Source organism: Rattus norvegicus, chromosome 7 (assembly GCF_021556685.1).
Source record: "Rattus norvegicus strain SHRSP/BbbUtx chromosome 7, alternate assembly SHRSP_T2T, whole genome shotgun sequence".
Lineage (NCBI taxonomy): Eukaryota > Metazoa > Chordata > Mammalia > Rodentia > Muridae > Rattus > Rattus norvegicus.
The window spans coordinates 22,763,004-22,776,986 of NC_141540.1; the positions used below are offsets into that span (position 1 = coordinate 22,763,004).

The following is a 13,983-nucleotide window of genomic DNA, read 5'->3' on the forward strand; positions in this document are numbered from 1 at the left end:
TTGGTGGCTTGGCTTCTCATAAGCATGTACTTGTTGTCTAGAATCTCCTCCTTGATTAGCATCTCATCCTTGTTTTTGTCTGACTCATGCACCAGATGCTGGGCCTCAGCCTGTGTATGGTTGTAGTCTTGAGGTACAATCTGGTGGTGAATCTCATCCTTGTCCAGGTTTCCATTCTTGCTAGGATATCAGAAATCCTTGAACTGCTCCTGTTCAGACAAAGCCTCATCTGGCTCAGGGCAATTGTCCTCCTGGGAAAACATGTCTGCGATGTACTCATCCTGGTCCACAAACAATCCCCGTTCTTGTCGATATCCTCCAAGGTTTCTAGAACTACAATCTCCTTCATATGTTCCAACTCTTCTAGGTGCAGAAAGGAAGAGAACGCCTCCTGAGGAGCTCTCAGGTCACCATCAAGTCTGAAGCCTTAAACCTCCTCTTATTTTGTTGAAGCATCTTTTAAAAGGTGTAATGACCAGAGCTATCTTGGAATTCAGCAGGGTTTCCTAGGTAGTAGCCATAGATGGCCTGCTTGTATTCTTCCCAGGAGATCTTTTCGTCTATGTCTCCCTTTCTTTTATGTTCTCTTTCTCCAAGTAATTGAAGGAGGGATATTTTACATCCTCCAAGTACAATCACTTGCAAGGGGCAACCAATTACAAGTAGATCAAAAGAAATCTAAAAAGTAATATACCTTCATTGCCTGCAGTTTTAAGAAAATATTTTCACAGGATCCCTGTCCTTTATCATAGGATAGAAACATTACAGGGAGTGTGCCACCTGGCTAAGCTGCCTCTGAAAAGCCTGTCCTGCCCTGGCAGGTACAAGGCCACTTAATTCCAAGTCAATCTGGAGAGAGGTGACAGCCCTAAGTTGCTCTGGGGATGTCAGAGCAGAGCACAGCTCTCATGCAAACTCCAGATCACCTCTCCATTCTTTCCCAATGCCATGGGCTTTCCAATCCCTGCTTCAGCACTCCAAACATCCTTGAACCCTCGCTTTCCCTTCACAGTGGGCTCACTTTGCATTGCCTCCTTCTGCTACTGCTTCCCCTGGGCAGGGAGAATGAGCCCAAGGATGGGTACGGGTCTCCTACCTGCCTGGATGATGCTACTCTGGCGGGGCAGGCCATCTGGCTTGTTGTCCCTGAGGACCAGACAGGTGACCCGGCTAGGGGTCTGCAAGAGCAGGCATGATTGGAGGTCTGCCCTGAAATGGGAAGTTGTGAGTACTTTTAAGCCAACCGAAACCTGCAAGAGGCATTTACAGTGGTATATCTGTTGCTTTCTCATTATCCTCTGAGCCTTCCATAGGTGGGTATGTTAGCAAGCATTCTATGTGACAAACACTTCTGTTCTCATGGTAGAAATTTGAGTCCCAAGGCACACTTAGCAAATGTGTGGAACTTGCCAATAGGAAGGGAGAAGTCAGTTGACAAAGAGTAGATTCCTTTTTTGCCTTCCTGAAGCATTGTGCCTTCCTCTGGACGCCAACCACCAGGTTGCAGGACTGGTACTGAAAGGTCCAGGCCACCAGCCAATATTCTTCCCTTTCTCTATTCTGGGCCATCAGGTATGCTGGCAACAGTCCTGATTGTATGAGCTATATCTGTTAGAGTCAACCCAGAAACAGAGAACACAATGAGAATATCGTCCCCAGGTGAGGAATGGGAAAAGAAACTCAACACATATAACATTTCAGAGTGCAGTGCAATAGAGCATTTATCATTGACAATAGAGTTTTGTGCACTCCAAAGCTATCAGTGGACTAGTGTCTTAGGTAGGGTTTTACTGCTGTGAACAGACACCATGACCAAGGCAACTCTTACAAAGGATGACATTTAATTGGAGCTGGCTTACAGGTTCAGAGGTTCAGTCCATTATCATCAAGGTGGGAGCATGGCAGTGCCCAGGCCCGCATGGTGTAGGAGAAGCTGATAGTTGTTCACCCTATTTTGAGGGCAAATAGGAGAAGACTGGCTTCCAGATTGCTAGGACAAGACCATACCCACAGTGACACACTTCCTCCAACAATGTCACACCTATTTTACCAAGGGCGCACCTCCTAATGGTGCCAAGCCATGGGCCAGTCACATACAAACCACCACAGTGCTTAATAAGTGTGGATGCTTCAGATCTTCTTAGAAAAGGGAACAAAAATACTCACAGGAGGAAATATGGAGACAAAGTATGGAGCAGAGACTGCCCTACCTGGGAGATCTATCCCATATACAGATAATATTGCAGATGCCAAGAAGTGCATGCTGACAGGAGCCTGATATAGCTGTCTCCTGAGAGACTCTGCCAGAGCCTGACAAATATAGAGATGGATGCTCACAGCCAACCAGTGAACTGAGAACGGGGTCCTCAATGGAGGAGTTCGAGAAAGGACTGAAGTAGTTGAAGGGGTTTGCAACCCCATAAGAAGAACAATATCAACCAACCAGAACCCCAGAGCTCCTAGGGACTAAACCATCATACCAAGAGTACACAGGATGGACTTATGGCTCCAACCGCATATGTAGCAGATGATGGCCTTTTTGGGCATCAATGGGAGAAGCCCTTTGTCCTGTGAAGGCTAGATGTCCCAGTGTAGGGGAATGTAGGTGTGGGGAGGTGGGAGGGAGCAGGTGAATGGGTGAGGGAGCAACCTCACAGAAGCAGGGGGAGGGGGATGGGACAGTGGGTTTCTGGAGGGGGAACTGGGAAAGGGGTAACATTTAAAATGTAAATAAAAAATATATCCAATAAAAGAAAAAATAAAGAACGCTTACTGTCCATCTCCCAGTGGCTACAGCTGACCAAGGTGAATCGAGTCAGAGCCTTGAGCACCTGCTGGAGCCTTAGCTGGAACATCTGTACTCTACCCTTCTTCCTAAGGCCTTGTGGAAGATGGACAGAAAGATTGTAAGAAGCAGCGAGTGAATGCAAGAAGCTGTGTCCTCCGGACACAACACGGCAGCTGGACAAAAGCATTCACAGTGGCTATGACAGCAAGCACAAGCCCAGTGCAAGTTCAAATTAGACCAAGTCCTCTGCTCTTTTTAATATAGAAACTAAGAGTAGCATCTAGGCAGAACAACGGAGGTGGGGCTTTAGCACACAGTAGTTAGTTAAAGCAGGGGCCCCATAGTCACTCAGGTCCCTGTACTATTCTGTCTCAAGATCTGTTTTAGAAAGCAAACACTCTGATTTGTGGTACCTTGGGCCCCACAACTAAGTCTGATGGGCTCTTGGTGTAATATTTACAATCAGTGCCACGTGTTGGAATTCAGAAGAAATATTGTTGCATAGCAGCTTACTCTGCTATTGGAACACTCTATCCTACAGACGGCTTCTTAAACAGGCAGATAAACAACTCAAAGTAGATTTAAGAAATACCTGAAACTGACCAGATTCACCAGGCCCCTCCCTGCCAGAGTGAGCAATAGAAGCTGGGATTCCCTCTCAGACCAACTAAGGGGAACTGCAAATAAGACTCTTGAGACCACACAGGCTGCCTGGAAAAAAGCAGAAAGCAGCTGAGCTGCCTGGAAGAGGTTTAGACCAGAGGTACCTGGAAAGGTCACACTCTAACCTGTGCAGGGTGCTCCAGTTTCCCAGCTGTCACTCATACAGAGTGGGCCTAAATGATGCAGCTGCCTTTGAGACATTTGTGTTCTTACAAGTAACCCCTCACCCATATATATATATATATATATATATATGTATATATGTATATATGTATATATGTATATATGTATATATGTATATATGTATATATGTATATATGTATATATGTATATATGTATATATGTATATATGTATATATGTATATATGTATATATGTATATATGTATATATACATATATATAGTGTGTGTGTATGTATGTATGTATATGTATATACACACACAAATACATATGCCTATAAGTAGGTCCAATAAAACTCATTGCCCCACCAAGTTGGTCTTCAGTCATGTCCATACTTTTGTCTCCTGTGGGTTCCCAATGTGGGTTGAAGAGACATTTGTGCTGCATCTTCCCAGGACAACTTTATCACACAGCAAATATCTGCTCCATTCTGCAGGCATCTCTAGCCCTCTAGGAAATGTGGTGGGTGCTCTATATCCATGGGCTTTTAAGGGGTGAGAACTCCATCTCTTTGCAGTCTCCTGGAATCTCTCTTAGGGAAGAAGTAAACGTGGCTCCTTGTCAGCTTCAGCTATGTTCTTGGCACACGTGTGACACAAAGGCCACCTAGCCCAGTTTCTTCTTCTCTGAAACCTCATGAGCTGGGTCTCCATTGCTTGTGTTTCTTAGGCATTCTGGTCTTCTAAATCCCCATGGATAACAATAAGTTTTTCACATTCTTCATACCTTCCAGTTCTGCAAGCCTCGATCTATAGGGTCAGGTTAACAGAGGGTCAGCCTATGATCTATAGGGTCAGGTTAGCAGAGGGTCAGCCCACTGCTCAGTAACAATATTTCTGTATTAGCTACTTTTCTTGCTGTGAGGATGATAAAATACCGGACAAAGGTGATGTGCCGAGGAAAGGCGCTCTTATTTTGCCTGTAGTTTGAGGATATTGTCCACCATGGTGGGGAAATCATGGCCAGTCCATGGAATTGTTCCACTCACACCCACAGTGCAGGTCCCACCCATCAAGCTTCCCTGCAATGTCCTTACATACACACCCCGGAGGTTGTTTCCTAGGTGATCCTAAGGCCTGTCAAACTGAAAATCGAAATTAACCATCACAGCATTGTAATTAGTACCATGTGTGTCTGGAGGTAGGCGCAGGACGCTCGAGGCCACACCAATCCTATCCACACTGTGGAAGCAGAGGATAAAGGGCAATACTCATGCCATGGTATTTTATAAGAGCAACAGAAAAGCAACCAGTACAGATAGGGTGTGTTAAAATAGCACAAGTATCTTTAGAATATGAAATACCCAACCTAAGTGTACTGAACACTTGGTCCCCAGATGGTGGCCTCTCTGGGAAGGTTGCTCAGCTTTTGGAGGTAGCTCCTCACTAAAGAAAATGGGTCGGTGGAGGTGAGCCTTGAGATTCTGTAGCCTTGTCACACTTTGTTCTTTGTCCTGCTCTGCTTCCTGAGTGGTGCTGAAAGGAGACAGTAAGCCTCCTGCTCCTACTCATCCCTTCCCTTCTCACCAATGTCTTCCTGAATTACAAGCCAAAATAAGACTTTCCCTCCTTCAATTGCTTTAGTAGGGTGTGTTATAACAGGGAAGCAAGGCAACAAGCCACATTGCTCTACTTATCTCTTTGTTTTGCATGAGTCCTATCTGTACAAGGGCCAGAGGACTACCTCAGGTGTCTTTCTCAGGATGCACTTCCTTTGAGACAGGGTTTCCTTTTAGCCTGGAGCTAACTAATTAGATATACCCTAAAGATACGCCTGTCTCAAATGGCTAAGTTCAAAAACTCAGGTGACAGCATATGCTGGCGAGGATGTGGAGAAAGAGGAACACTCCTCCATTGTTGGTGGGATTGCAGACTGGTACAACCATTCTGGAAATCAGTCTGGAGGTTCCTCAGAAAATTGGACATTGAACTACCTGAGGACTCAGCTATACCTCTCTTGGGCATATACCCAAAAGATGCCCCAACATATAACAAAGACACGTGCTCCACTATGTTCATAGTAGTCTTATTTATAATACCCAGAAGCTGGTAAGAACCCAGATGCCCTTCAACAGAGGAATGGATACAGAAAATGTGGTACATCTATACAATGGAATACTACTCAGCTATCAACTTCAATGACTTTATGAAATTCATAGGCAAATGGATGGAACTGGAAAATATCATCCTGAGTGAGGTAACCCAATCACAGAAAAACACACATGGTATGCACTCATTGATAAGTGGCTATTTGCCCAAATACTCGAATTGCCCTAGATGCACAGAACACGTGAAATTGAAGAAGGATGATCAAAATGCGAATGCTTTATTCCTTCTTTAAAAGGATAACAAGAATACACTTAAGAGGGAATAGAGAGGCAAAGTTTAGAACAGAGGCTGAAGGAACACCCATTCAGAGCCTGCCCCACATGTGGCCAATACATATACAGCCACCAAACTAGATAGATGGATGAAGCAAAGAAGTGCAGGCTGACAGGAACCGGATGTAGATCTCTCCTGAGAGACACACCTAGAATACAGCAAATACATAGGCAAATGCCAGCAGCAAACCACTGAACTGAGAACAGGACCCCCATTGAAGGAATCAGAGAAAAGACTGAAAGAGCTTGAAGGAGCTTAAGACCCCGTATGAACAGCAATGCCAACCAACCAGAGCTTCCAAGCCACTACCCAAAGATTATACATGGACTGACACTGGGCTCCAACTGCATAAGTAGCAATGAATAGCCTAGTAAGAGCACCAGTGGAAGGGGAAGCCCTTGGCCCTGCCAAGACTGAACCCCAGTGAACGTGATTGTTGGGGGGAGGGTGGTAATGGGGGGAGGGTGGGGAGGGGAACACCCATAGAGAATGGGAGGGGGAGGGGTTAGGGGGATGTTGGCCCAGAAACCGGGAAAAGTTATAACAATCGAAATGTAAATAAGAAATATCCAAGTTAATAAAAATGGAGGAAAAGAAAAAAAGATATGCCTGTCTCCACTCTTCTGTGTGTAGCACTATGTAGCCCTGGTTTCCAGAGATAGACCTCAGGTCCTCAAAGCAAGAACTTTATTTATTGAGCTTTTTCTCCAGCCTCCTAATGCACATATGGTACTTCATTGGTTAAATATATGACTGTGTGAGAATCTTCATACCTGGTGCCCTGCTATTGGAACCTCCATGGTCCTGCTGGCATTGTCAATCATGCTGCATGCTGTCCTAAGCCAGCAGCAACTATGTCCCCTTTTCCATTGCCGTTTTCTCTCACATGTAGCTAAGGGCTGGCTCACCATGACACCCCATTCTCCCCAATAATTCCAGCTGTATTGTAACAGAGCAGAAACTGACGTGGTCTGGATTATCACCTATGTGAACTTGTTCTCCAAAATTGATATTTACCTGATTTCTAAGGTAATGTGTTGAGCTGAGTTTATGAGCCATGAACCCCAGGTACATGAAGTCAGGATCTCCCACTCATAGGTATAATTGGTAATTGAGGCCTGGAAATTCTTGTGTGGACTGTGCTGTTCATTGTAGTTTAATTGACAGTACTGTGTAACTGTTTCCTCTGTGTCGAATGTAGTCGTTGCCATCTTGATTCAGTATCATGACTCACAGAGACCCCCATGTGCCCTGTTAGCATGCTCTCCAGAGAGAGATGAGTTCTTGGGGCTCCTGTGAGATCTTCAGGAGTAGCCTCTCTCCCCTGTGATCCCAGTCCTGACTCCATAGGGGTAAACGCGTGACCAGAATAAGGCTTCTCTGGGGGCATAGCTACCCAGAAGTTCCCTCAGGGTCTTCCCAGCAGTGTCACTGCCTTTGGGTCACTTATACTTCTATTAGTATCTCCCATAACTTAATTGGCTCACCAAACTGGACCTGAAGAGAAAATTCTTTGGTCAGATTCTTCTCAACAGCCTTTATTGCAGGACCACCTCATTGTTGATATGGGGACCGCCAGCAGCAAGGGCGCTCACCTTATAAACATAACAGACTATGGTTGTATACTTTTCCTCCAGGGATTGGTGGAGCATGAAGCACCTCATTAGCATGAATATCGCCCCGGCCTGATAGCTGCCGGAGGTATGCCAACACATGTGCTGCACAGGTGTTTACCACAATCGAGTACCGGATGTTGGTGCCATCTTTTTAGACCACATCGCTCCCTACAAGGAATGTTATTTTGGCTTACAGTTTGTGGGAACACAGTCCATCGTGTTGGTGAGGAAGGACAGTGGCAGGACGGAGAGGGTGCGGGGCACATTATATCCATACTCAGGAAGGAGAAAAGGATGAGCAACCAACCGGTGAAGCCAGGCTAATAAACCTTGAGGCAATTCCCCACATGAACCCACTTCCTCCTCCAAGCCACCACCTTCTGCAGATTTCACATCCTTCCTTAGAGAGCCTCCAGATGAAGACCAAGTCTTCAAACATGAAGGGCTATGCAGGACATTTCACCTTTGACTCACAACAGGAGGGGTATCAGAAGAAGAAAGAAAGCTAATAAGCAGGTTGCTGTTGTGCATTGTATAACATGAGGGCTGCCTTCCTGGGGACTTCTCCCTTGAGGAACATGATGTTTTCTTATTTCCACCAGGCAGCACAAGACCATAACCAGAAATTTGGAGCCACATTTAATTATTAAATACTATCTAGGACAATGGACAGTGGTCAGATCCAAATTCAGGATTCCCAGAGTAGCCAGAACTACTTTATTCAGAGACTTCTAGAGGCAAAACCCACAAGGCTATGTGCTTTCTGTCTTTGTCCAACAGGGGCAAGCATCCATCATGATGTACCTCCTGCCTACTTCTGATGAAGCACATGCTGTGCAGTTGGGGCAACCAAGTTGGCTTAAAGAAGCAAGAACATGTGGCCTATTATCTTACATGACCAACATCCCCCAGCACTCCAGGCACATAGAAGGAGAAAGAAATGTGAAAATTTTCTCACTTTTCATATGCCTTAAATCATTTTCTCTTCATACTTTTATAACTTACTTAAGCTTTTATATCCCCAGATATGAAATTACTTTCTTTGACTCTCATAACTTTCATAAACTGTAAACCATTTTTTCCTCTTTAACCATTTCTCATAATACAGTTGTTGATTGCTGAGAGCAGTCCTTTATTGTGGGGATACTCTTCTTGTGCATTGTGTAAAGGTTTCTTTGTATTATTCAAATGTTGATTTCTGTACCAGCAGATTGCTGAGTACAGTCTGAACATTGCTATCATTTTCATGAAGCATCACTTGTCTCAGTGTTTGCTTTAATAAGGAGCTGACAGCCTATGGCAGGGCAGGAGAGGAAAGGGGAACACCTGGGTAGAGAGAGAAACTCTGGGACAGAATAGTGTGTGTGTGTGTGTGTGTGTGTGTGTTGTGTGTGTGTGCATGTGTGTGTCTGTATGTCTGTGTGTGTATTTGTGTCTCTCTGTGTGTGGGGGTCTGTGTGTATATGTGTCTATGTGTGTCTGTGTGTGTGTGTTTGTGTCTGTGTGTGTCTGTCTGTGTGTGGGAGGGTGGGTCTGTGTTTGTATGTCTGTTTGTGTGTGTGTGTATGTGTGTATGTGTGTGTGTGTGTGTGTGTGTGTGTGTGTGTAGTATTCACTAGCCAGACACGGAAGAAGAAACAGGTGCCAAGACTGAAGGAGAGATAACAGGACACGTGGCAGAATGTGGATTAGAATAAATGGGTTGATTCAGTTATATGAGCTAGTTGGGAATGAACCTAAACTATAAGGTCTAATCTTAATAAATAATAGTAAGTCTCTGTGTCATTATTGGAGGCTGGTGGGTTGAGGCTGCCAGGTTGAGACAGTCTGGAAATAATTTATTATTTCTTTAAATAAAGGAATAATAAAAAGTTACATCAGAAACCTGTTTATCTTTTTGTGAAGCCTGTTAGCAAGGTAAACCTGTCTACCTTTTCTGAACAAGAGATCTTGTTTTTGTGATGTCCTCACTCCCTTGCTTGTGCTTCTGAATAAATGACCTATAGACTAGCCTGTGTCTGAGAATTTTCAGGGAGCCCATTTTAGGACAGATTATAAATACACATTTCACAGAAGGGGGAATAGGAGAGACCAACAGGCCTAGGGACAGAGGATCAACTTCAGTGCTCAGATATATTCAAACTACAGAGGGAAGCGCCATTTTGTCTCAAAGTTTGGCAAAAAAAATTTTTGTGGTTGTGTTTTGAGATAAGGTTTCAGGTGGCGCAGGACAGCCTCACACTGGCTCTGACCTCAAACTTCGGATCCTCTTGCTTTCAGTTCCTGAATGCTGGCTTAAGGCTATGATGGACATTGTTGATTATTGGCTTGACTGTCTAGAATCAGCTAAAACCCAAAAATCCAGGACTCCAGCCCTACACAGCCATTGTTGAGCTACTTGAACTACAGACTGCAAGCCACTCTAAGAAATCACACCAGCTCTGTCCCTGCAGTGAGTTGTGTAGGCTTAGGTTTTTCAAAATCTACTTTAATAAGAATCCTCAAATGCTTCGACCCACTCTCCTTCTAGTCCACTGTCCAAAGGTTGGAGAGAAAAATGGTAACTAGGACAAGGGTATGTGGACCAGAATAGAAGTAGGTCTTTGGGGGTGATTCCAGTCTTTGTTGTTGAGATACCAGCAGTCCAATTTGGTAGTGGTAGGATATCAAATACAGATCAGCAGTGGAGGTATGATCTAGCAGAAACAGACAGTCCTCCACTATGGGAGTGACCAGAACCAGCCGGGGTGCCAGGAGAAACTCTCTGCCATACCTCTCTCAATGAAGTGAAGATCAGTGAAGACTGAAGACCAACGAAACATTGCAAGGCTAGCTGTGCAAGCACCCCATCACTGTCTGTTGAGTCCTATGTATGTATACTCTCTCCAAACATCACCTGTCCTGCTGCAGGTCTTGCCTAAGCAAAATACCACATGAGTCTGCATCGCATGACACAAACAGAAACTTCCACTTCATAGCTGTGACTACTCTGCAGGCAGACGCCACAATACCAGATTCACGTGGTTTACTATAGGGATTGATCCCGGGACTTCAGTGTCCCAGGCAACCACTGTACTGCCTGAGTAGGATCCACAGACTAGAACTGTGGACTGTCTAAGGCACTGGGAGGATGTGGAGAAACTAATGTAGTTCTATGAATATGTCACCCAGCACAGTGCCCTGACATCTAAGCACAACTCCAGGGTTAGCAGTCCCCACTCACTCTCAACTCCATCCCACCTGACAGCTGAACAAGCTGTTCTTCAAGGCCTCTGGTGGCTTCCCTACCCTGGCCAGCTCTCTGCTCCCCTCCCTTCTCCTTTTGAACCTTTCTCCTGTAATCCATTCTTTTTCTGCCTTGCATTCAGTTGGCCACCTCTCTTACTGAATTGAGAATGTGAAAGGAAAACAATGTGCATGTGTTTCGTCTGTCTCAGTGAGGCAGTCCTCAGTGTGTGTCTGTGCACTCCACACCCCTATATGGCTTCCTCGCCTGTCTGCTCTCTAGGTTGCCTCTGTGCTGCCCATCTCTCCTACGCTGTAGTATCACTCACATCAACAAGTGTTGTAATCCGACACAAGAAACAGTGGAAGGGGGGAGGGGAGGAAGAATAAATAAAGGAAAGAAAATGTCTTTGTTTGAACTTCTCTTTCTATAGCTCATTTACAGCAGCATATCTCCAGGGAGTTGTTTATATTCTGCCTTCTTGTTGGGCCCATCAGCATTGACTGATGTCATCCTTCTTGAAGCCCTTGGAAAGCTTCTGTGTCTCTCACTTGAGTCTTCCCCCGTGGCCTCCACTCTTCATTCAGCTATTTCCCCACCTTTCCAGTCACCTCATGTTTGTTTGGCCTGAGGCCCCAGCGCCTCTACCAGTTCTGCATGGACACATATCCCTTCTTCCATTTGCAGCAAGGCCACTGTCATGGCATCCTGTCTGGCCACTTCCTCTTTTCCTTGTTTCTCTGAAAGCTTCTCTCTACTGAACTGCTAGCGAGCAGGACCTTTCAAACAGCAATAACAAAAGCTCTGAGTCAGATCTCGTTCTTTTCTTTAAAATCCTTCCCACTCAAAACAGAACCCAAAGTTTCTAGGTGGTAGAGGAAATCCCATCTGATGGCTCCAGCTCCCTCCTGTTTCCTGTTTCTCCCTCCCTCCCTCCTTCTCTCAGCTCCTCAATGCCATTTCCAGAACTGCCTTGTGTTTCCCATCTCAGGGTTCAGCTAATTCCTACCCCAGAATATTCCATTTCCAGATATCCACATGGCTACTCTCCCTCAATCTCATCTCTGTTCAAATGTCACTCCATTCTCAGAGAGTCTTCTGCTGAGCCCTCCATCTAAATAGCAACCTCGCCAGTCTCTGCCTTCCTATCCTGATTTATTTTCTTCTTTGCTTTATATAGAGCATTATATATTTATAGTGTCCTTTCTTCCCTTACTAAAACAGCGGGAAGCTGTATTTATTTTTGATTACACCCTGTTCCCATCCTCATTGTATTTAGCACAGATAGGTATCCAGTAAATCTATGCTGAATGAAGGAAAGAATAGACTCAGATCTAAGCCAACAGCTTCATCGCAGAACTTTTCACCACAACAAAGTACTTGGAGCAATATTAATGCCCTTGTGTGAGGTCCTGGAGAAATAAAATGAATAAAATGCTTTATTCAATTATTATAAGAAATAAACTATTTATGTGTCCAGCTATCAGTTTGGGTAGATCTGAAGAACACAAGTTCAGGTGGAAGGAAACAAGAGACTGAGAATAGGGAATAAATGAGAGAATGTCCAAGTAAAATAGATAAGTAGTAAGATACACTCGGATCACATTAAGGCTCCTCCGCAAACTGTCCGTGATGGGGTTCTCTCGGCTGAGTTCAATTGTATGCTCAAGTTTTAAAAGTAAACCAAAACCACAAAGTCTGTGAGGAAGAGGAGTTGTTTCTTACTTAACTGGAGACTGTAGGACCTGACTCCTTCGAAGTGCAGGTGAGAGCCAGGGACTGGGCTCATGAAAGTGGTGTGTCTCTGAAGGAGGCAAAGAATGAGAAAACTCAGTCCTCTGCAAGAGGTTGAAACAGGAGGAGGAGGTAAGCTACAAAAAGAAAAAATCCAGGACAACGCACAGAGGGCCCTACAGTGTGTAAAGCAGGAGAAGCGAAACCATCGATAAAACCTCCGAGCCTTGAGCATGTCAGGCCAGGGTTCTACCTCTGAGCTACACTCTGCCCTCTGTAATTATACCTCCTTTTATTTAAATGAACAAGTATTATACAGAAGGTAGTCTTGATATTGAAAAAATTAATTTTGAAAAGAATGCTTTAGACTCTCCTCATAACCAAAATGGTAGAGCATTTACGTTTTAAAAATGAATAATCTTTTAAACAATGACTTTTATTTAAATTTGAAAAAGCGCAGGAGATAGCCGAACAGTCAGTGCTTCAAATGTGTAAGCAAGACTACAGTCTGGTCCTGTGAGCCTCAGTTGCATAGACATTCCAGTCTGTTCTGTGTGTTATCTTCAGGTAGGTTTTAGATTTCATAATGAATAGAAATGTGAAGATCAAAGACACAAATCAAGAAATTCATTCCCAGGTAGAAGTTACGCCAGGTGCAGCCATTTTGTGAACATTTATACATTCACATGAATCATACCTTACTTACCTTAGTTATCTGAGTCCATTTAGTCATAAAATGTAATTGTAGTACTATAAGAATGGCTACAATATCTAATACTTACACGGGCATTTTTTTCTCTGTTTTTTAACATGACATTGCTCATGAAACAGAGAGTGCAGCACAAAGGACCTGTTAGCCATGGGAATCCCAACTTTCCAGTCCCACCTTGTCTCCCTTAGATGTTCCAGAATTGTTCCTTGGCTGTTCTAGAGCCCCTCCCTCCCTTCCCACTTTCCAGAACTTTCAGAGTGAGCTCTCAACTTTTGACTGACTCACCCACCCACCTTAATACTCTGCCCATTGCTCCCTACCACTGCCCACAAAGCCTGGAAGACATACTTGCTGCTTCCCTTGACCACTTTTTACTTCCCTATCTCTGCCACAATGATCCCAGAATTCAGTTGTGATGACCACAGGGCCTTTGCATATGCTTCTTCCACAAACAAGAACACTACTTCCGTCCTTCCTCCTGATAATGATATTTACCTCCAGCTTCCTAGCTCACAGGTCTCTCCATAGGTATGGTACTGATATTCCAGTATGTTTGAGTAGATAGAAAACGTTCCTTCTTTATGCATCAATATTCTAGTGAGAGCGTCACAGTAATGTATAAATGTGCAGCACGACATGGGCCTTGGCATGTGTGCTAAGAAGAGAAAGAGGCAGCACTGGAG

General features: G+C 44.5%; 1 long non-coding RNA gene across 1 annotated transcript in view; it reads left to right on the top strand.

Annotated features, from left to right (window-relative positions):
- LOC148004519 (uncharacterized) overlaps positions 1 to 9,501 on the top strand; it is a 35,396-nt gene extending 25,895 nt beyond the window's left edge. Inside the window, exon 4 of the long non-coding RNA XR_015624512.1 lies at positions 8,409 to 9,501. This is a non-coding gene — a long non-coding RNA (uncharacterized LOC148004519). The remainder of the gene's footprint in view (positions 1 to 8,408) is intronic.
- Positions 9,502 to 13,983: the final 4,482 nt, after the last annotated feature.